Raw genomic sequence first — 25,356 nt, 5'->3', positions numbered from 1 at the left:
TAACTGAGTCGCTGCACGGCTTGGACTGTACACAAAATGGCCGCTTCTTGCTATTATTTCTACCTGCGCCATCCCCCGGTGACGAGGGGGTTAACTGCCATGCGGCCGAGAAGCGGGAATTGCTTGGCGCCATTGACAATGACTGTGTCTCTCCTGATTGGCCGGCCGCTTCCACTGACGTCATTGTTGCTGGGCAGACTTTGGAGCCTGATCCTCCAGCCTGGCGCTCCTCCCCTTCCTGCTACAAGTTCCGGCCAGTGGAACGCAAGATGGCGGCCTATGAAGAGCACCTGCCTGCAGCCCCAGCGCTTGTGATGCCTACACTGCCTGAGAGTCTGCCTCTGCTCAATCCTGCGTGCCTGCTAATGCCGCTACCCTCCGACAGCGATATCAGTTGGGGCTCTACACCAGTCTCCAACGGTCCGGAGGAAGAGCCTGTCTCCATCGCCAGTGTCTCACCGGGATCTCGTTGCTCCAGCACTCCCGAGGTTGCCTTCTCCACAGGAGGATCGACCTCGCCAGAAAACGATGGATCCGTGAGTACCGGGGTTCCGGGCGCCCCTCTTCCTGCCTCTAGCCAGGGGGATAACTTTAAGGCCACCTGCTACGCCAGTCCCTGGAGGCTCCCCGGGCCCGAGTCACCATCCCTGCCTCAGTGGGTGTTTGGGGACGACCCGGTTATCAAGAAGTTGGCGGATGAGATCAAGCAGGCCCTAACCTTGCTACCTCCGGTGGCTAAAGCCCCCCTCACCATGGCTACTACGGTGACTTCCCCTACCACTGCCGTGGCTAAAGCTGCGACCACCACCGCTACCTACCATGTGGCCCCTACTGTCTCTCCTGTGACCACAGTAGCCCCTACTGTCTCTCCTGTGACCACCGTGACCCCTAGCCTCGTGGTCACCACCGCAGCAGATGAGGCTCCTGCTCCGGCTTCCTCCCGGTATTACCCCTGGGAGAAGAAGAGGGGTGCCACTTGGGGCCCTCCAGGATACCTCTATTAAATGTCCTCCCAAGGGCTGAGTTCTATGACTGTGTTTTTTTTTGTGTGCTGTTTCACCATTTAGTGTATGCAACGTTCAAGGTTTGTGCCTGGTCCTCCTGACCAAGTTCCCTGTACTAACCAGCCATGAGCTGATGGACACTTACAGTAACAAAAGGTTCTCTAGTGCCTGTCCCAGAGCCTTTTACATGGACGATGTCTAATTGCCTAAAAGAGACTCTACCTAACAGAGACACTTAACCCATTCCTTCCTAATGCACTTTCCTGTGATTGTGTGTTACACACAGGGTATTATTGCACTTATTTCCTTATTGCATTTTTTTTCTACTATTGCATTCCAGTGTTATCAAAGTCTTTGTATTTCCTCCTCTGAGTAAGCAAGAGGTTACATAGATTGCCTCAGAGTAGAGTGCCTCTTTTGTAAAACAGTATATTTTTCCAGTGTCTAAGACAGATAGCTCCTCCTCTGAGTAAGAGAAGTCAGTTTACATATACCTCAGAGAAAGTCCAGTTTATGTAGGAGTGTATTTTCTCATCCAGTCTCATTATTGTCTATATTATCTCTATAGCTGGAAAGATTTAGTTGAGCCAGTTTGTATGCAGATTTTTCTCAGATTTTCATTCAGATTTTTCTCAGATTTTTCTCAGATTTTCATTCAGATTCATGTGAGCCAGTTCTCCTCAAGACCTCGCAGTATTTGTTGTCCCTTGTGTTTCCCTTCCTTTTTGTTTCCAGTATTTGTTCGCCTCTGTCTTGTCCCAACACAGTAGTTATCACACATAGTCATACCTAACCTTCACACTGGTTCATACATATCGCACCTTGGATATCTTTTCGTGTGTTTGGCCTGTGGAGTGCTTGTGTGTGTGATTGAGTGGTATGAAAGGGAGCTCCCCATGTATGTTTGCTTTTATTATTTTGTTCTATTCTCTTCCAGGTATCCAAGACACTACTCAGACACGCCAAGGTAGTACACAGGTCTTCACGTTCTCTTCCAGTAGGGTAACACATTTAACAGAAAACCTACTGTCTAACTGGCTGGAATATTGAGGGTCCCCCGCCAGCAGTTAAGTTGTCCTGGCTTACACGTCAGATGGTTCACGCACTAGCTACCTGGTCGCCAGAGTACGTTAGGCACCCCTAGGTGAAGTCCTGCCACTAGGGTTTCTCATCCTCTCTCTCTTCTCACCTGTGCCTTGGGCGTGGGAAACACACACCTCCTCACACTCACTCTCATCATTCATTCCTGTTGTTTGATTGTCCAGTCTATTCATGTTTGCTGCCTTCTAGATTCGCCGAGGTCGGCTCAAATTTGCTAGGGAGGTATGCAGTGTCCCAGAACATGCAGACTACTACTCCTATTATGGCCATTTCTCTTGCTGTGTCAATGCCTGTTCTGGTAAGTGTTTGCACTGCAACTGCTGCTGGTTTTCCCCTAGTATTCTCTGGTAATGTGCATTCTCATGTGTATTCTCATGTATTCCTGTGTATTATTACAGTGTACAGTGGTATGCAAGGCTGTTGATCACGTGACCTGTAACCATGGTTCCTCCAATGGCCGACTAGTTCTGGCCAGGAGCAACCATGTGACCTCCCACTTCCTCCTAACAAGTTAGTCTTCCCCCTGCTTCCAAGCAAGGAGGATGTGTGTCGTCCCTCTCCTGCCTCAGAGGAGTTGGGCTTCTTCTCTGCAGCCTTTTCACCATAAGCAGAGTGACTGATTCTGCTGCTGTATTCAAGTCTTCGGCTGTATCTGCCTGCTCAAGTGACCGGATTCTTCTCTCTCATCTGGGTGTCATTCCGTTATCTCTCCTCATCGCTGCAAGGATTCACAGCAAGTATTATTCTCAAGCTAATCCACCCAGCAACGCTACTTCTCTCATACTCCTACTCCCATCATCCGGCACGTATTCTCACAGCCTATGCAGCACCACTCCTGCTTTATTTGTCAAAGCCTGCTATATACCCGGTTGCATCCGGACAGAACTGTTGCTACTAGTTACCTTTTCTATAATAAAACCGCTGTTACCGAACCCTGGCATTGGTGTCCACTAACTGGTGCCCTGACTAAGTGCAGCGAAGAATCGCATGCCCATCATCACCCGCAGATTCCACAGACCGGCCCTACAGCTGTGCCGCCCTCAGGCCTATACCGTGACAAGTATAACCCCTGCAGCTGCCCCGGTCATTGCCCGCTCATAACACCAGCACTGCGGAAGTGGCCCCCAGGGGCCAGGGCATCGCACCGGCAATAGAGCATTCTGTACTAATCATCACTTTACTTTAATGAAAACATCAAATGTTTCTTCTAATTATGTTATGACAATAGCATTATTAGAAGAAACATTTAGAATTATATGTGCGCTCAGCTGATTGGCTGTTCGGCTGAGCGCACATATAATGAGCCGGTCCGCAGTACAGTGACTTCATTGTGCTGCGGACCAGCGAAGAGGACACATCGGGGTGAGTATAGAGCTCTCTCCACCCCCTCCCCAGCACTGCACCCATCCCAGCAAGGAAGGGGGGGTCAGTTAACCCCTTCCTTGCTGGGATGGGTGCAGTCTGACATCAGTCTGGCCCCCAGGGGGTTAAGGGGGATGCAATACATCCTCCCTTAACCCCTTGGGGGCCAGACTGTAAGCAGCGATCTGTAAAGATGCTGCATACTGTAAGGTGCACAACACCGCTCACAATGATGGGTGTTGTGCTCCTGTTTGTGTGTTTTTGTGTGTTTCTCCCTTTTTGTTTTTCAGATATCGGTATCCTGGGGATTACGTCGGATTCCATGGACTACGTCGATGACCAGCGTTTTTTAATGTTTTTTTTAATAAAATGGTCAATGAGGGGTGTGGGGGTGTTTTTATTTGAATAAAAAAATTTGTAAACTTGTGTCTTATCTTTATTTCTTTACTTTATAGACTTAGTAGTGGAAGCCGTCTAATAGACGGAATCCATTACTAAGTCGGGGCCTAGTGTTAGCCGGTATAAAATGGCTAACACTAACCCCCTATTATTACCCCAGTACCCAATGCCACCAGGGGTACTGGGAAGAGCCGGGTGCCAGTGGTCCTGGAGCGTCAAAATTGGCGCTCCTGGACCGGGCGGCAGCAGGCTGGTAAGATTTAGGCTGGGGAGGGCCTAAACCAATGGCTCTTCCCACCCTGGTGTTACCAGGCTGCTGTCATTTGGTTTTTAACCCGGCTGGTTATAAAAATAGGGGGGACCCTATGCGTTTTTTTTTAATTATTTATTTATTTAAAAAAAAAAAACCGCATAGGGTCCCCCCTATTTTTATAACCAGCCGGGTTAAAAACCAAACGACAGCAGCCTGGTAACACCAGGGTGGGAAGAGCCATTGGTTTAGGCCCTCCCCAGCCTAAATCTTACCAGCCTGCTGCCGCCCGGTCCAGGAGCGCCAATTTTGACGCTCCGGGACCACTGGCACCCGGCTCTTCCCAGTACCCCTGGTGGCATTGGGTACTGGGGTAATAATAGGGGGTTAGTGTTAGCCATTTTATACCGGCTAACACTAGGCCCCGACTTAGTAATGGATTCCGTCTATTAGACGGCTTCCACTACTAAGTCTATAAAGTAAAGAAATAAAGACAAGACACAAGTTTACAAATTTTTTTATTCAAATAAAAACACCCCCACACCCCTCATTGACCATTTTATTAAAAAAAACATTAAAAAAACGCTGGTCATCTACGTAGTCCATGGAATCCGACGTAATCCCCAGGATACCGATATCTGAAAAACAAAAAGGGAGAAACACACAAAAACACACAAACAGGAGCACAACACCCATCATTGTGAGCGGTGTTGTGCACCTTACAGTATGCAGCATCTTTACAGATCGCTGCTTACAGTCTGGCCCCCAAGGGGTTAAGGGAGGATGTATTGCATCCCCCTTAACCCCCTGGGGGCCAGACTGATGTCAGACTGCACCCATCCCAGCAAGGAAGGGGCTAAGTGACCCCCCTTCCTTGCTGGGAGGGGTGCAGTGCTGGGGAGGGGGTGGGGAGAGCTCTATACTCACCCCGATGTGTCCTCTTCGCTGGTCCGCAGCACAATGAAGTCACTGTGCTGCGGACCCGCTAATTATATGTGCGCTCAGCCGATCAGCCAATCAGCTGAGCGCACATATAATTCTAAATGTTTCTTCTAATAATGCTATTGTGATAACATAATTAGAAGAAACATTTGATGTTTTCATTAAAGTTAAGTGATGATTAGTACAGAATGCTCTATTGCCGGGAATATGAATTAACGGCTTATGGAGCTTCCTGTACTAATTAATATTTAATTAAGAAAACACATTTTCGTTTAAATACATTCAGTTTCGTTGGTCAATAATTTAATTCTAACGAATCCATCATTGTGCAATTAAATATACTGTCAAAAAATAAATATATATATAAATATACATTTATTTATATATATATTTATTTTAACAGTATATTTAATTGCAAAATGATGGAATCGTTTACATTTAATTATTGAACAATAAAAGGGACTTTATTAGACAGAAAATGTGTTTTATTAATTCAATATATTAACCATGAGAGACATCGGCTATAGTGCAGAGGATCGCAAACCCCGGTAATAGCGATTCATGTAAACTGTGTTCCCTGCTTTCCCAGATGCATCCAGAGGTGTTTGCATCACTTTCTAAAGATTTTATTTGATATTTTTAGTTGAACCAGATTTCCAAGTAAATGACCGTATGTTTTGAGCCGCATGTCTATTTTTTCCCACGGCCGGAGTTTCACCCGCACATTTACAGCCGCATAAAAAATACAGCCGCACAGTTACAGCGTGTGAATCCAGCCTTAGGGTGCGTTCACACCTACAGGATCTGCAGCTGATTTTCTGCAGCAGATTTCATTTAAATAACTGAACACAGCATCAAATCTGCTGCAGATCCTGTAGGTGTGAACGCACCCTTAGGGTAGCTTCACACATACCGTATCGCAGCGGATTTGATGTTGCGGATCCCAAGCAAATTTGATCTAAATAATTGCATAAATGATCAAATCTGCTGCAGATCTGCTGTGGATCCTGTATGTGTGAATGCACCCTTAAGGAGAAACATGGCCCCTTTCCCCCAGAAACAGCACCACTCTCGTCTCCAGTTTGGATGGGGTTTTGCAGCTCAGTTCCATTGAACTGAATAGGGGTTAATTGTGATACCACACACAGCCTGAGGTCAGAGGTGGAGCTATTTTTGTAGCTGTGTTTTTTACCCTTTTAATGCAGTCCACCTCTCACTGCAATTAACCCACAGCCAGAAGAAAAAAAAACAATGAACCATTTTGTAGCGAATGTACCTACTACCATCACAGGTACTGAAAATGTTTTTTTGCAGTACCTGCTCACCCCTGGTGGCCCAATGTTTTTTTTTTTCCTAGAAATGACGCCAGGTTCCCACGCTCAGCGCAGTTTTATGCTTGAGCACCGTCCCGACTTGGAGCACTGGCAGCAGGCCGGGTGCCCCCTCTGGTGTAACCATAACTCCTCCCCTCAGTGATGCGTCAAGGTGCGTCACCAAGTGGAGAGGTAATTGTGACCCTGGGGGCACCGGGACTGCCCTCAGTGCTCCGAGCTGTGCTGATGCTCAAGCACTGGCGCCAAGAAGGTACTGCAAAAATTTTCATTACCTGTGATGGTATATTCACTTTGGGAACACTTGTTAGGGACTTACTGGACTTTGAATTCCTCTCTGTCCTTCTTGATAACAATAGCTTCCTTCTGGACAAAGCAAACAGTCGTCTATTCTTTCCAGGCCTGATTGGAATCCATACGTGCCGTTTGGACAAGATATGGCTTCCTGCATAAAACACGAAATTAGTGAAAAGGTATGTAATTGGCCATGGACAGTTACATCCTGTATTATACTCCAGAGCTGCACTCACTATTCTGCTGGTGGAGTCACTGTGTACATACAGTACATTAATTAATCTGTACTGATCCTGAGTTACATCCTGTATTATACTCCAGAGCTGCATTCACTATTCTGCTGGTGGCATCATTATATACACACATTACATTGATTATCCAGTACTGATTCTGATAGGAGTAATGTAATGTGTTGCTATACATACATATTTTCCAAGATGATTTCTACATGTTATTTGTAAAATGGTGTTTTATTATGAACAGACACTTTATAGTTGATATGTTCTTAGGCTTATTACTTTGCTCCCCTCCGGGCAGTAGTATCCCTGTGGACAGACGTTGGTATCCTCTCCTGGAAAGTCTGCCATTCCTCTAGGACACACTGTACCGGCCGGGCACAGTAACTGCATCATGCGCTCTCGGCTGGTCCGGCTTTCGCTGCAGTAGTGTCCTGCTACACAAGGCAGACAGGAGGGAGATCCTGCATCCTACAGAACAGAGATTTATATGAGGAAATTACAGAAGAAGAGATCATCATAAGAATGCATGGTAAAATAAAGCAGGAAAACTAGAGGCCTTGTCTATGGAATTCAGCTTAACCAGGGTGTGATAGATCAGCAAGATGACAGCATACTGCAATCCCCTAGTATTGTTATACTTGGACTAGTACTGCAGTATCGTGTAGATCGCCAGTTATAAATGATTGGTGTCCCTGCACAGTAAAATAAAAAAAAAAAAAATATGTATTTTGTCCAGCTTGCATTCCAAAACATAGTTAAAAAAAATTAAAGAAATTGTAGATTAAGTGTGAGATGGTGTTGCCTGCCGCGATTAAGGGGGTACTCCGGAAAAAAAAATGTTTATTTTTCTTTTTAATCAACTTGTATCAGAAAGTTATATAGATTCGTAATTTACTTCTATTTTTCAAAATCTCAAGTCTTCCAGTACTTATCAGCTTCTGTATGTCCTGCAGGAAGTGGTGTATTCTTTCCAGTCTGACACAGTGCTCTCTGCTGCCACCTCTGTCCATGTCAGGAACTGTCCAGAGCAGCAGCAAATCCCTATAGAAAACATCTCCTAATTTGGATCGGTCCAGAGATGACAAGGCAGAGGAAGCAGCAGAAAGTCCTGTGTCAGACAACTTGTCCAGCTAAAAACAAGGTTGGTCAGCACAGTCCTACCATTCTTGTCTTTCATCTTTCTTTTACCATAATTTACCCCGGGCTCCCACAGAATGTAGAGAAGGGGTATCAAACTGCGGTCCTCAACTCCAGCTGTTGCCAAACTACAATTTCCATCATGCCTTAACAGCCTTCTCTAGATTAAAGATGACCTTAAGTCCGGCTTTTGATTCTGGCTAGGGATTTCGGGTCACCCCCTGGGTCTGGATTTCGGGTCACCCACAGGTCTGGATTTCGTTTCACTCCCCTGGATCTAGATCTCTGGTCACCTCTGGGTCTGGATTTCGGTTCACTCCCCTGGGTCTAGATCTCTGGTCACCTCTGGGTCTGGATTTCGGTTCACTCCCCTGGGTCTGGATCTCTGGTCACCTCTGGGTCTGGATTTCGGTTCACCCCCCTGGGTCTGGATCTCTGGTCACCTCTGGGTCTGGATTTCGGTTCACCCCCCTGGGTCTGGATCTCTGGTCACCTCTGGGTCTGGATTTTGTGTCTTGTCCCACTGAACCCTCAAACATTCTTTACAGATTGGCAGCAAATAAAGTGACATAGAAGTGTGCAGGTGTGCCATGGAGATGTGGATATGATGGCACACAATATTCTCTGTTAATAAACATTATTTAAGAAGAGTTTTCGACATTATTTTAAACATGTAACCCTTTATATTAGAGACAGCAATGATGGAGGAGATTAGGCAGGAAACAATGTAATGTGAACTAGAGACAAAGATACTCACTGAGAAGTTACCGGCTCCGCATGACACAGGGGAACTCATCCCGATACTAGGACAGGAGGTGCCAGCCGGACAAGGATCACATTCACCAAGGTTCTGGGCCCCCTGCTCGGCACGGTAAGTTCCTCTGAAACACAAAAGTTATTCAACCAAGAGAAGTCTTGTGCACTGATAATCTATATATAAAGATCAGTGTGTGGCACAGCTCCTGCTCTGGATGATGTGAATCTACACAACCCCCTCCATAATCACAGCAATGTCATAAAATAAAGGTATTTAAAACATGGCAGGAATAGCTCCGACCTGATTCTAGAAGCACCATACTCACACTGGGCACAATGCAGGCTTGGAGGTCCCGGCTAGACAGTAAGATCCCACTGGACAAGCACTGCACTCACCAACTCGGACACTGCCCAGCTTGAGGTTGAACGTCCCTGCAGGGCACGGAAACTGGGTTCCTGACTGTGACCCTTTAAGGAAAGACAAAAAATAGACATTAGTGACACAACCTCAAAGTGGAATACAATACTAACTATGGCTAAATGTTCAATTTTATTGTAGAAACATCATTAAAAGAAACAGCCGACGTGTTTCGAGCCAACCTGGCTCTTAGTCATGGCATCTGGACTTGGGATATATCAAGGGAAAAATGCGTCCTGTGATTGCCAGAAAGAAATAACTGGCTCTTTTTACGCCATATGACAAGGGGAACAGAGCGCTGTGGCGCCGCTGTGAAGAGCTCGAAACGCGTCGACTGTTTCTTTTAATGAAGTTTCTACAATAAAATTGAACATTTTACACGAGCTGAAGGCATCCTGTTGCTTTTCTTTGTTACGGATACCCCAGCATCCAGGGGCCATTACCTTTGTGCTCAACAACGTGCTCAAGATTTTTTCTAACCCTATTGAACATGCCCTCATTTATGATACCTCTTTAGCACGGACAAGGTTACTGTATACCACATACACATGCCTGGACGGCCAAAGCTGAGTCTTTGTTCTGACGTTCGTTCAGTCTTTGCTCGTTCAGATATGGACTTTGTACAATTTTCAGGATCCCTAATAGCACCATGCAGCATCTAAAATCTCTAAATCGGTGTTCCCCACCCTATTTCTCTCCAGCTGGTTTAAAATCATAGCCGCCCTGAGGGCATTATGGGACTTGTACTTTTACGACAATAGAAGAGAGCTTCCCAACCTGTGGCTTTCCAGCTGTCGCTACACCAAGGTGACCACATTGACCATAATGGGAACTGCCATGATGGGAAGTTTTGCAACAACTTGGGGGATATGCTCTCCCGCTCTCCCGCACTTAGATCTAAGACCCTACCTGACTTCTTGTGTTCTGTCCTGCCAGGCCCGTTTCTGCCATGAGGCAGACTGAGGCTTCTGCCTCAGGCGGCAGCTCCTGTCATCCTGCAGGGGGCGGCAGAATCTTCTCTGCCACTGTCATTTTAGTGAAGTTTAACTTGAACTAAAATGACAGCAGCCCCGGCCCCCTGCTCGTTAGATTAACACAGCGGCACATGCAGTTTATGCCCACTCATACAAGACCCGACGCTTCAGTTCACTGCTCTCTTGCCCTGTACTGTAAGCCGGCACTCACAGGATTGAGACCCCTCCCCCAGCCAGGATCAACCCCCCGGTCTGATCTTTACCTGTCTGCTGTATGGTGCTGTTGTCACTTGGCCTGGGAGAGGGGTCTTAACCCTGCGAGTGCCGGCTTACAGTTCAGGGGAAGAGAGCAGTGGACAGAGGAGTCGCGTTGTGTGAGTAGGGGGAGGGGGGGGGGGTGCTTTCTCCTCCTGTCACTGTCAGGCCTGTGTCCCAGTGTAGGTGAAGGAGAAGGAGATGAGGTTACCCTGCTGCTGCCACACGGCCTGATAAACTGTGCTGGGAAGTCTGTATGTGTGAGGCAGCTGTAGGGTTAATCTTCACAGGCCGTGCGTCCCTGTGGTGGAGGACCTGTGACCTCTGCATGGCCTGTGTGCCTCCTCCTCTTCACCCTCCCTGGGCAGCAGGATCCTCTGTCTCCCTCCATGTCTACCCCTGGCTTTTGAGTAAGAATACTTGTCCTCACTGTCTGTCTGTATTAATATCTCTATCACCTCTTTTGTTCTCTCTATCTCATCTATCTATCTATCTATCCATTATCTATCCACTATCTATCTATTATCTATCCACTATCTATCTATCTCCTATCTATCCACTATCTATCTATTATCTATCCACTATCTATCTATTATCTATCTATCTATCTATCTATCTATCTATCTATCTATCCCCTATCTATCTATCTATCTATCTATCTATCTATCTATCTATCTATCTATCTCCTATCTATCCACTATCTATCTATTATCTATCCACTATCTATCTATTATCTATCTATCCATCCACTATCTATCTATCTATCTATCTATCTATCTATCTATCTATCTATTATCTATCTCCTATCTCCCATCTATCTATCTACCTACCTATCTCGTATCTATCTCCTATCTATCTATCATCCATCTATCTCCTATATATTATCTATCTATCTATCTATCTATCTATCTATCTATCTATCTATCTATCTATCTATCTCCCATCTATCTATCTACCTACCTATCTCGTATCTATCTCATATCTATCTATCATCGCCCCCAGTGTACATATATATCCACATGTGCTACTATTTACCACCCCCTCCATTAATATACTACAGTGTACATATGCATCTACATGTGCTGCGATATATACCCTATACAACACTATACTGCCATATATTACACTACACTGTTAAATAGTGTGGAGCTGCCATGCTGTGCAGACTAGTTAGTAGTGAAGCGCACAGCTTGTCTGGATCCAGCCCTCAGCCTCTCTGTGCTGGAACTTGTAGTACAACAATTTCAGCTTAAAAATTATGCCTGGTTCTTTTTTTTTTTCTTTTTTTTTATTTAAATTTTATTTTGCCAACTCTTACTTTACAGCAATGTTATTATAAATAAAAATATACATTCTGATCCCTCTAATCTCCCTCCCCCCCCCTCTTCCAGGCAAGGGTATCTCAATATTTGTAATAATATTCTTCATACTTATTGTATACTTTAACCATTTCCTCCCATGCCTTTACCTCGGGGGCTTCTACCGCCAACCAGTTTTTAACTATAAGCAATCTAGCTACAAATAATCTTTTATGTAGGCATGTTTTTTCCCTTCTGCCTGTACCCTCCAGTTCCAACTCTGCTCCCAAAATAGTCACCCATGGGTTCCAGGGAGTCTCAATCTTTAATTCTGTGTTAACTTTTACCATTATCCCTTGTAATACAACAATTTCAGCTTAAAAATGATGCCTGCTTCTTTATAAAGTAAGAGTCTTATGAGGTTCTGCAGCAGCTGAGGTGTGTTTACTGATAGCTGCGGTATTCATATGGGAATAGTTGACAAACAATTGATTCTAGGATTTTTTTTGGGGGGGGGCGCCATTTTAATTTTCGCCTCAGGCAGCACAAAAGCTAGAAACGGCCCTGTGTCCTGCTGTCTTTGTTACTAGAGAGGGAATTCCCCTAACAACAGGCAGCGCACAGCAGATGCAAGGTAATGAGACACCTAGTGGCCAAGACCTTACTTTTTTTTTATTTCTGGTAAAGGAGCCATTCTTGGTACTTAAAATATGTTAGGAAACTGAAGAGTAGAGTAATGGAGGAAAGTTGGTTGAAATAAAAGCAACCATTTAAACTTTTTCTTTTATGAATATAATCCTTATCCATTGCACTTTCTATATTAATCTTTTACCATTTTCAAGAACTCTGCTTCCCATTCTGGAACATTCTGTTACCTTCAGATACTAAAAACATTTACAGAACTCATACAAATCCTCTATAGACACTGTGGTAAACTATCAGCATGAGAAAGAGTTGTGCTGATCTACAAAGAACTGTGCACACTGGTCATATCTGTAACAAATTCACGTCCCCGAGAAGAGCTGAGGCTCCGTGCACAGCACCACTATGGTTTCTGCTCGAATGGAAACCACAACAGCAGTGGCGGACCTGTCAGACTGATGCCACCGGCGCCCCAGGAACCCAATTAACTTATAATGGGGTCTGTCGGGTTCCATCCTATTGACAGGAAGAATAGTACTGCATGCTGCCCTATTCTTCTCACCGAATCTGACAGAACCACAACAGAGGCTCCGAGCTGTAGACTGAAGTCTGAGCAGCGCCCAAGTCTGTTTTGATTATTAAAGGGTACCTGTCACTATTGCTTTTTTTTGTTTTTTTTTTTTAAAGAAATCAACGGGGGTTATGATCACAAGCTGTTTTACAATATACTGTACTCTATTTGTTTTAACGTTTTCCATACGGCCAAACTGTGGTCCATGCTCCCTCCTTTCTCTGTTAAAAAAACAAAACAAAAAACAAAGGAAGTCCCCGTCCTTTATGCGCTCACACAAGGAAAGAAACTTGTTCATCATGCAGGTTGTATATTGATTTTAGACTTATTATATTATCAGTTCTCAGGGAGACCAGCCAAACGATAACACTGCCGGCTGCTAGTAAAAGCGCTCAATGCAGTGAATTCCTAGGGGCATTGCCCCCTGGGAAACATGAATGCAAAAGAAGAGCCCGTGGAGCCTCATCGAAGAGTCTCGAAACACAAGACTAGCCAGATATCCCTCCGGGAAGGACCCAGCCAAGGGGTGGCTCCTGTAAGGAAACCACCATATTAAGTGGCCCTATAAGCTACCCCTTGGCAGGGTCCTTCCTGGAGGGATATCTGGCTAGTCCTGTGTTTCGTGACTCTTCAATGAGGCTCCTCTGGCTTTTCTTTTGCATATGCAAGCTTACCAGGAGACAATGCACTTTGTTATGTGACAAATCAGCCAGTATAATGTCACTGTGTGGTTACAGAGATTTTTGCGCTGTGTGACAGGAGAGCTGACCATACAATGCGAGCACACCCAGAATTCTCTGCTACTGAATGTGGATGTGCAGCAGCTGTATACATGTGCCGTGACGACTTCTCCTAACGAATGGCTGTCAATTAATACCATGCCATGTCTGAGAGCGTGCAACGGTCCGAGACTTCCTGTATACAGTTCTCAATAACTTAAATATAGAAAACTAAACAAATAAATAAAGAGAGTATATTGCAAAACTCATTGCTTGCCCAACCCCTGTTGATTTCTTACTTTTTTTTTGTGCCTCTCTAACCACACAAACACAACTCTTCAACAGGTTTACCAAGGAGTGGACCCTCTCTGTTTGCGGCACATCTTCTTTATGTGACTCACCCTCAGGGCAGTAGTATCCAGCGCTGCACTTTCCAGAGGGAGTTTCAGCTCCGGCCAAGCAGAACCAGCCAGCAGGACACGGATAGCACTCCCTGTCAGATGCCAGGCTGGGTCTGTCACTCCACGTCCCAGGAGGACACTTGTACTGGGAGCCATGCTTCGTGCCAGGAGGACAGTAATGGCCTCGGGGACACGGGACTGGCGGCCGCTGTCTTCCTCCTGAACCTAAGAAGACATTGGTTTATTACATGGCAGACGGTGAACATCTGGATGAGAAAGATAAGGTGATAAAAGAGTTATCTTTATTGTTAGGAAATCCATATTATACACAATAGAATTTAGACGTTCCCTTAAAAACCTACTCGGCTGTGGCTGTTTTACAGAGAGGCTGTACCTGTTGCACAGAAAAATCTGGCTGGACAGATCTCACATTGGGATTTGTCGAAGAGACTGTGGCTGTCACCGTAGGTTCCGGCCGGACAGGCATTCTCAGATGATGTAGCAGACCGTGATCCCACCGGGCACACATACCTGGCATAACAAGAAACACAGTAAATACACGTCTGTCTACAATGTGATGGTCACAAAAGGAGCCTTACACACCCAGCTGAGCAGTCTGTGTCTGGCTGGGAGAGTCCTGACCGAGTGCAAGCGCTTCCTGCTGAACACGGCGTGCAGTCTGCGGCTTCATCCTGCCCCTCCAAGGAGTTGTAGCTGCCCGGAGGACATGGAATGGGGTAGCTGGTGTTTGTCAGGCAGTAATATCCAGCAGGGCAAAGGCTGCATTCTTCTATTTCTTTAAAAAAAAGAAAAATACAGAACATGACTTCTGTGAACAGAAAGGAGCAAAGGCACAAAAATACAAGATGGCTCCCACCAGATGTTTAAAAATGACGTTGGAAGACTGAGTGTCACATGGCTGGCTTAGCAATTGGGCTGCCCACTTTTTCAAGAAGTTATTTCAACCATCTTTTCTAAGCATGAGGCAGGAGACTCGGCCACAGTCATAGCTAGAGATACAGGAAAGGTGCATCTTAATAGAGTACAATTTAATAGAGCTTTCATTGCATTCTACCGCTCTTCATCCCTGTCTACAGACTTCTATAGGTTGCTCCAACCTGATCCTTCGGTGAACTAATCCATCTCCATACATACATTTTTTTTTTCTCACAGTGAGCCGTGTTTAGGAAGGAAAGGAGGAGGAGCCTGCTAAGTGAACAAGCATGTATTTTTGTCTGATAAGATATATTATAAAGTTGTAGCATACATTTGAGCAAAGTTTTTTTTTAAGTGTAGAACCTACTTAAACTTTATTAATGTGAAAATGGTCAAGTCATGTAAATTCCAACAAAGGACATATGTGATGTGAACGTTCTGTGTAATGTGGACTTGTCTGATCTCCTCTGACGTTCACTATGCAATATGAACCCAAAAAACTTGATCACATGTATTATAATAAAATGCTACCATCAATGAGAAACACACAATAATGTGACTGTGAGAAGATTTTCGTTATATACAACATCCCTATAACTGGCACAATACACAGGATGTGCCCAGGCAGGCGATGAGAGTTATACGTGGGTCTGCTTGCTGCTTGCTGGCCTCTTTTTACATAGTCAGGGAGGTGTCAGTCTTTATAGCTGGTGTCAGATGTTCTGCGGCACAGTGCGGACGTTACGCTTCCTTATGGCCGACTGTGCCTAAAGCTTTGATACTTAACACTGGATAAGTCATAAAGGAAAGCCCAGTCATGATGAAAGCGGAATTATTTTTGCCCCAGGATGATACGTCCACGGCAGCAGAAAACTGTAATGGAAGCAGTGCCTTTAATAGCATGTAGTGTACAGAACTACGTATGACTGCCAGGCAACGCTAAATACATTTCAATGTGAATAACACCTAACCGCCCCATAAGGAACAGTTCTAACACTTTCAAATGTGCTTTGTGCTTCAGTCCCTCATCCAATGGGTCATTGAGAGTGAACTTGCTTGACTCCATCGGGAAGATGACAGACTCTACAAATCCTAACAGCTGAGGGTTTGCTACAATTACAACCAATAGGCAATGTATAAATTTGAAGAACATACTGTACTCAGTCTGTAAGCAAATTGAAAGGTGTTAAAATCATGTTGTAATCTACTCTCCACTGCAGGCTGATAGGAGAGAACACAGGACCGCAGGAGGAGACTGCATTATAAGAGTCGTTTATACCCATGGGGGTCTGCCCAGAGAGTTACCACAGCTCTTAAAGGAGAAGTCTGGCTAAAAAATTTATTAAAGTATTGTATTCTCCCCCAAAAGTTATACAAATCACTAATATACACTTATTACAGGAAATGCTTATGAAGTGATTTTTTTCCTGCACTTACTACAGCATCAAGGCTTCACTTCCTGGATAACATGGTGATGACACTTCCTGGATATCATGGTAATGTCACGAACCGACTCCCAGAGCTGTGCGGGCTGTGGTTGCTGGAGAGGACGCTCAGTGTCCCTTCAGTGCCCTGTGTCCCTTAGTGTCCCTCTGCCATCATCCTCTCCAGCAGCCACAGCCCGCACAGCTCTGGAAGTCGGGTCGTGACATCACCATGTTATCCAAGAAGTGACATCACCATGTTATCCAAGAAGTGACATCACCATGTTATCCAGGAAGTGACATCACCATGTTATCCAGGAAGTGACATCACCATGTTATCCAGGAAGTGTTGATGCAGTAGTAAGTGCAGGGAAAAAAGCACTTTATAAGCATTTCCTGTAATAAGTGTATATTGGGGATTTGTATAACTTTTAGGGGGCAAAACAATACTTTAATAAAAAATTTCACTTCTCCTTTAAGTACATAGAGACATTTAACATCTGCATATTCCAATGAAGAAGGACACAGAGGTCCCTATTAGTGCAGCTCCCTACATATTGAAAAGAATGTAAAATAAGATCATGTGTCTCAGACAAATATATGTGTGATGAGAGATAAAGAACATAATGGATAAGGATCATATCAGTTTGTACTGCCTTCCCAGATTTCCCTATCTCTACCCATCAGTGAATAGCTAAGATACCACTGAAGATTTGGTTTACATGTAATACACAGGATCCACCACCAGATGTCACTCTTCCTCTATTATCCAGTGCAGTTTTATTCCTCTAGTTTCAGGCTTATTCCTTTAATTTATAGGAACGCTTTATCTATACTCTGTACATCTTGTATACATTAATGTTATTCCATAGAGAAGATGGAGCAAATGTCAAAGTTGCTTTGCTGCATTATATGTATACAGGTCTCAGTGATTCTCCCTCTGAGGGTCAGAGAGCCACACAAGACATTTCATTATTGAGAAGGATCTACAAATAATCCACACATAAACTTCATTTCCAACTAGCACTGTGAGGAAGGTAGAGATCATATAGAGATCAGAGACATTATCCTGCCTTCCTCTGTGTATATTATACATCTATTTGATTTGCTCTGTGATTTATCTGTATGTTCCTTAGGCTGGGTTCTCACCAGAGTAATATAAATGTATGTTTCCTTCCATATTACTCCTACAAGTCTTCATTCGATTGCAGGTCTGATTATCTGAATTGACAGCTCTCAGTGCGGATCATCGTACCTGGAGTCAGGGTGCAACTTGTAGGTGTAAAATAGATGCAAACATCTATCCATCTTACACCAGTGAGAACCCAGCCATATACATTATCTATATGAGTATCTTGACACTTGTGACTTCATTGGATCTGCTTTATATCAGCAAATATTGCAAGAGGCAAAAGCGTTAAAATGTACTCACAAGTAAACTGCATAGTAGCTCCTATGGCTACAACAAGAGCACATGTGGTTGAGGTCGAAATATCCCAACCTATACCTGTGGAGGAACCCCCGAAACATGATATCACCAATCCCCAAGACATTTATACTGTGTGGTGGTAGTGGTGGCTGCTATACAGTATTATATAAGTTTTTTCAATATACTTATCAGCTGCCAGCACCCAGAGCTGTGCCTATGGAGGAACAGACACCCGGGGGGTACCCCACTGATAGCTGAGAGAGATGGTATATGAATCATAGCATTGCAGATGTACATATCCCTGGATACTTCTATTTGCTCTGTGGCATCTGGATGATAGTAAAATATAAAGAGGATCTGACAGAATGTTCTTACTGGAAGCCCCAGTGTGAAGCGTGAAGGTCCCCGGGGGGCAGTCTTGTTCACGGCTGATGCCGGCTGGGCAGAACTTCCCCCTGGTACATGGGAAACCAGAGACTGAGGAGCCTGTGGAGAAGAGAGGCCTAGATTATACACATCATCAATCTTCCTGGAAAGACATGGATATGCCACATGACGTTAAAAAGAGGTATTCATATTCACTATAGAAGACATTGCCTGATGCTTATAAAGCAGCCATATAATTACAACCCACTGCCTAATATTGTGTCATTCTCTTTGAGTTCTGACTCCTTGAGGCCTGTGATATCTCCTGTGGTATCAGCATCCTGTAAGGTGTGAGGTGCGGACCCCATATCCCTGTGATGTCTCCTGTGGTATCAGCATCCTGTAAGGTGTGAGGTGCGGACCCCATATCCCTGTGATGTCTCCTGTGGTATCAGCATCCTGTAAGGTGTGAGGTGCGGACCCCATATCCCTGTGATGTCTCCTGTGGTATCAGCATCCTGTAAGGTGTGAGGTGCGGACCCCATATCCCTGTGATGTCTCCTGTGGTATCAGCATCCTGTAAGGTGTGAGGTGCTGACCCCATATCCCTGTGATGTCTCCTGTGGTATCAGCATCCTGTAAGGTGTGAGGTGCGGACCCCATATCCATGTGATGTCTCCTGTGGTATCAGCATCCTGTAAGGTGTGAGGTGCGGACCCCATATCCATGTGATGTCTCCTGTGGTATCAGCATCCTGTAAGGTGTGAGGTGCGGACCTTATATCCCTGTGATGTCTCCTGTGGTATCAGCATCCTGTAAAATGTGAGGACCCCATATCCCTGTGATGTCTCCTGTGGTATCAGCATCCTGTGCTGTGTGAGGTGCGGACCCCATATCCCTGTGATGTCTCCTGTGGTATCAGCATCCTGTAAGGTGTGAGGTGCGGACCCCATATCCCTGTGATGTCTCCTGTGGTATCAGCATCCTGTAAGGTGTGAGGTGCGGACCCCATATCCATGTGATGTCTCCTGTGGTATCAGCATCCTGTAAGGTGTGAGGTGCGGACCTCATATCCATGTGATGTCTCCTGTGGTATCAGCATCCTGTAAGGTGTGAGGTGCGGACCTTATATCCCTGTGATGTCTTCTGCTGTATCAGCATCCTGTAAGGTGTGAGGTGCGGCCCCCATATCCCTGTGATGTCTCCTGTGGTATCAGCAGCAGATCCTGTAAGGTGTGAGGTTTGGACCCCATATCCCTGTGATGTCTCCTGTGGTATCAGCATCCTGTGCTGTGTGAGGTGCGGACCCCATATCCCTGTGATGTCCCCTGTGGTATCAGCATCCTGTAAGATGTGAGGTGCGGACCCCATATCCCTGTGATGTTTCCTGTGATATCAGCATCCTGTAAGGTGTGAGGTGCGGACCCCATATCCCTGTGATGTCTCCTGTGGTATCAGCATCCTGTAAGGTGTGAGGTGCGGACCCCATATCCCTGTGATGTCTCCTGTGGTATCAGCATCCTGTAAGGTGTGAGGACCCCATATCCCTGTGATGTCTCCTGTGGTATCAGCATCCTGTAAGGTGTGAGGTGCGGACCCCATATCCCTGTGATGTCTCCTGTGGTATCAGCATCCTGTAAGGTGTGAGGTGCGGACCCCATATCCCTGTGATGTCTCCTGTGGTATCAGCATTCTGTAAGGTGTGAGGTGCGGACCCCATATCCCTGTGATGTCTCCTGTGGTATCAGCATCCTGTAAGGTGTGAGGTGCGGACCTCATATCCATGTGATGTCTCCTGTGGTATCAGCAGCAGATCCTGTAAGGTGTGAGGTGCGGACCCCATATCCCTGTGATGTCTCCTGTGGTATCAGCATCCTGTAAGGTGTGAGGACCCCATATCCCTGTGATGTCTCCTGTGGTATCAGCATTCTGTAAGGTGTGAGGACCCCATATCCCTGTGATGTCTCCTGTGGTATCAGCATTCTGTAAGGTGTGAGGACCCCATATCCCTGTGATGTCTCCTGTGGTATCAGCATCCTGTAAGGTGTGAGGACCCCATATCCCTGTGATGTCTCCTGTGGTATCAGCATCTTGTAAGGTGTGAGGTGCGGACCTTATATCCCTGTGATGTCTCCTGTGGTATCAGCATCCTGTAAGGTGTGAGGTGCGGACCCCATATCCCTGTGATGTCTCCTGTGGTATCAGCATCCTTTAAGGTGTGAGGTGCTGCCTCTATGGATGGGACTTGTTCCTCCAGCACATGATTGATCAGACTTATATTTGGGGTATCGGGGGGCTGAGTCACCACCTTGACCTCTTTGTCATGTTCTTCATTCCTGAAAAATGTCTGCAGTGTGGCCCGGGGTATTATCCTGCTGATAGAGGCTACTACCATTAGGGGGCTCTACTGACATGAAGGGGGGGGGGGGGGGGAGGGGGGCTTGGCGTGTACAATGGTTAGTTAGGACTCCCATAGAATTAATGGGTCGTCATAGGCTGATGGTCTGCCCAGAAGACCTGTAAATGGTTAGTTGGGAGGTATGTGTCAGAGTACCACATGATGCCACGACACAAGGACTCCAGTAGAATATTGTCCAGCACACTGCTCCCACCATCTTGTCTTCTTCCCATAAAGCATCTTGGTGCCATCTCTTCTCCACACACCCGACCATCCACATAATAGAGAACTTAACACATCAGACCAGGCCACCTTCTTCCATTGCTCTTTGCTCCAGTTCTGATGCTCACATGCCCATTGTATGGTAAAGCAGAAGAGCAGCACTCTGTGGAGCAGTGGTACACGAGGTAGGACTGGTCCAGATAACAGCAAAGAAAGATCCCGGCACTCATCAATGTATGTGTATGCTTACTAACATTAAGCAGTTATATGGATGACGCATCATCGGCTGGACCTGATGAAGGCTATGTTAGCCGAAGCGCGTCCTTCATGTACCTGCTTGATGTTACAATAAATAAATAAGCATACACGTACGTCGGTGAGTGCTGGGATCTTTCTTTGCTGCACCTGCCCATTGAAGGAAACTGTCGTTGGTTCCCGTCTGTTCTTCTCCTGAGCCATTTTGTAAGCTGCTCCATATTGGAAAAAAACAAACAGAATAGCCATTCTGGAGATACTTTGACCCCTTCATCTATGCATTACATTTTCTTCTGGTTAGTAGTACAGCACTATGACAGCCCCCTTACCTTCTTGGCAGAATACACCCTCAGAGCAAACCGTACAGCTGCCCCGGTGTCCCTGCCCAGTTTTCTCATTGTAGGTCCCAGCTGGGCATGGGTAAGCATGAGAATTTCGGGTGCCTATAGGGCAGTAAAAGCCTGCAGGACATAGAGAAGCTTCTCCGGGTGGCTGTGACATTCCGTCCAAGCAGAAGAATCCTGCGGATACATAATATTGGATTGATATTTGTTTCATTCCTGATTCCTGTCGGACATCAGAAATGACTCTGCTGACCTGCAGGGCATAGGGTGCATTCACTCTGCTGAACAAGTCCTTCCTTGTCTGAGAAGGTCCCGGCTGGACAGGCTGTTTTGGTGGAACCATCGGCACAGAAATATCCTAAATGAAGAACAATCCAGATTGTAAATATACATACTAAGACATAGGTTGTGGGATCATCCAGTACTTTGTTTATATGTTTTAGGGTATATAGGGTGAACAATATTGTACAACTGAAATTTACAAGAAATAAAAAGTAAAAGTACTGTACATACATTATATTACTTATCCTGTACTGATCCTGAGTTACATCCTGTATTATACTCCAGAGCTGCCCTCACTATTCTGCTGGTGGGGTCACTGTGTATATACACAACTTATCCTGTACTGATCCTGAGTTACATCCTGTATTATACTCCAGAGCTGCACTCACTATTCTGCTGGTGGGGTCACTGTGTACATACATTACATTACTCATCCTGTACTGATCCTGAGTTATACTCTCTATACGTCAGAGCTGCACTCACTATTATACTGTGTCTGCAGCTTTCGGCAATAATAGACTGTACCTTAGTATCAGTGCATGAGGTGGGTCTAAATCTCAGTATTGTCTTTAGTCATTGTGTGCACAAACTGCAATGATACATATACATATAATGTCATAAAGTGGGATGCCTGCTGACCAGAAAACAGGTTGGTTACCGACCTCCCTATAACGTTCAATGGTTTGCCAGCAGCACAGCCAGTGGTCGGTCCACTTCCACACTCCCACAGCTGGATATAACTACAATCATAGTGCATTATGCTGAGTCTCCAATGCTGTATAATGCACAGGTGCCCACAGTACCATATAGCTAACTTATATTATACAGTATCTAGCTCTTCATCCCAGAGGCATACACAGCACTACATTACTAAGAGCGCCACTAATAACCCTACCGCCACTGCAACACCCTGTAAACATGACTAACATATAATGATACTGATAAGTGGAAGCCAAAGAAAACGTAATGATTCAGGACAGGAAGAAGAACAACAAGGGTCTCCCATGATATAGCACCTTTGTTGCGTCAGCCTGGCCTCCCCCCCCCCCTTACACACACACACATACGCACACATACATAAACGTACACACACATCGCAGCTCTTTCTGTCTCTTGATATAATTGCATTGCTAGTATGGTCAGAGCCTTAGTATATCACTGGCCTCATTATATTATATAAGAGACACCACTTATAATCCTCCTCTCCCCTGGATTTATCTGGACAACAAGCTGAAAACTGTGTAATTGCTTCATAAATACTGGATAGGGCTCCCGCTGTGCAGCCCCGAGCAGAGCTGGGATTGAAGGCCCTTTTGAAAACCCCCCACAAATAATAATGAAAAAAGAAATGATAGTGGCATATTGTGCAAAAATACCGCTATAGAATGCCATATAACACCATACAGTGCACATATAATACAGCCAGACATTGCCATATAATACTATACAGTGTACATGTAATACTGCCATACACCACCATATACTACTACTACTACTTCCAATACTGCCTCCACTGCTATTGCTACTACTGCCCCCACTCCTGATACTACTACTCCCACTCCTATTGCTACTACTGCCCCCACTCCTGATACTACTACTCCCACTTCTATTGCTACTACTGCCCCCACTCCTGATACTACTACTCCCACTCCTATTGCTACTACTGCCCCCACTCCTGATACTACTACTCCCACTCCTATTGCTACTACTGCCCCCACTCCTGATACTACTACTCCCACTCCTATTGCTACTACTGCCCCCACTCCTGATACTACTACTCCCACTTCTATTGCTACTACTGCCCCCACTCCTGATACTACTACTCCCACTCCTATTGCTACTACTGCCCCCACTCCTGATACTACTACTCCCACTCCTATTGCTACTACTGCCCCCACTCCTGATACTACTACTCCCAATACTGCTCCACTACTACACCCATCATAATTAGTAAAAATATAATTTTTTTTTTTTAATCAAGATTTAAATCGAGATTTTTTTTTAAAATCAGTATTTTATTTTTTGGCCATATCGCCTAACTCTAAATACTGACGTACACTGCTATATAATACTACACTAAGCCCATGTGATATTGTCATACACCACTGTATAATACTATACAAAGACCATGTAATAGTACCATACACCCCATACAATACCACACAGAACCCATGTAATACTGCCAGATACTACTATATAATGCCACACCGAGCCCATGTTATATTGCCATACACTGCTATATAATACCATACAAAGCCCATGTAATACCGCTATACACCACTATATACTATACAAAGCCCATGTAATGCTGCTATACACCACCATATAATACCATACAGAGCCCATGTAATAATGCCATACACCACCATATAATACCATACAGAGCCCATGTAATACTGCCATACACCACCATATAACACCCTACAGAGCCCATGTAACACTGCCATACACCACTATATAATACCATACAGAGCCCATGTAATACTGCCATAGATACACCACTATATAATACCATACAGAGCCCATGTAATACTGCCATACACCACCATATAATACCATACAGAGCCCATGTAGCACCACCATACACCAACATATAATACCATACAAAGCCCATGTAATACTGCCATACACCACCATATAATACCATACAGAGCTCATGTAATACTGCTATACACCACCATATAATACCATACACAGCCCATGTAACACTGCCATACACCACCATATAATATCATACAGAGCCCATGTAGCACCACCATACACCAACATATAATACCATACAGAGCCCATGTAATACTGCCATACACCACTATATAATACCATACAGAGCCCATGTAATAATGCCATACACCACTATATAATACCATACAGAGCCCATGTAACACTGCCATACACCACCATATAATACTATACAGAGCCCATGTAACACTGCCATACACCACCATATAATACCATACAGAGCCCATGTAATACTGCCATACACCACCATATAACACCCTACAGAGCCCATGTAATACTGCCATACACCACCATATAATACCATACAGAGCCCATGTAACACTGCCATACACCACCATATAATACCATACAGAGCCCATGTAACACTGCCATACACCACCATATAATACCATACAGAGCCCATGTAATAATGCCATACACCACTATATAATACCATACAGAGCCCATGTAACACTGCCATACACCACCATATAATACCATACAGAGCCCATGTAATACTGCCATACACCACTATATAATACCATACAGAGCCCATGTAACACTGCCATACACCACCATATAATACTATACAGAGCCCATGTAACACTGCCATACACCACCATATAATACCATACAGAGCCCATGTAATACTGCCATACACCACCATATAACACCCTACAGAGCCCATGTAATACTGCCATACACCACCATATAATACCATACAGAGCCCATGTAATACTGCCATACACCACCATATAATACCATACAGAGCCCATGTAACACTGCCATACACCACCATATAATACCATACAGAGCCCATGTAATAATGCCATACACCACTATATAATACCATACAGAGCCCATGTAACACTGCCATACACCACCATAT

The sequence above is a fragment of the Dendropsophus ebraccatus genome, chromosome 12 (assembly GCF_027789765.1).
Source record: "Dendropsophus ebraccatus isolate aDenEbr1 chromosome 12, aDenEbr1.pat, whole genome shotgun sequence".
Lineage (NCBI taxonomy): Eukaryota > Metazoa > Chordata > Amphibia > Anura > Hylidae > Dendropsophus > Dendropsophus ebraccatus.
This window is presented reverse-complemented; position numbering follows the sequence as displayed.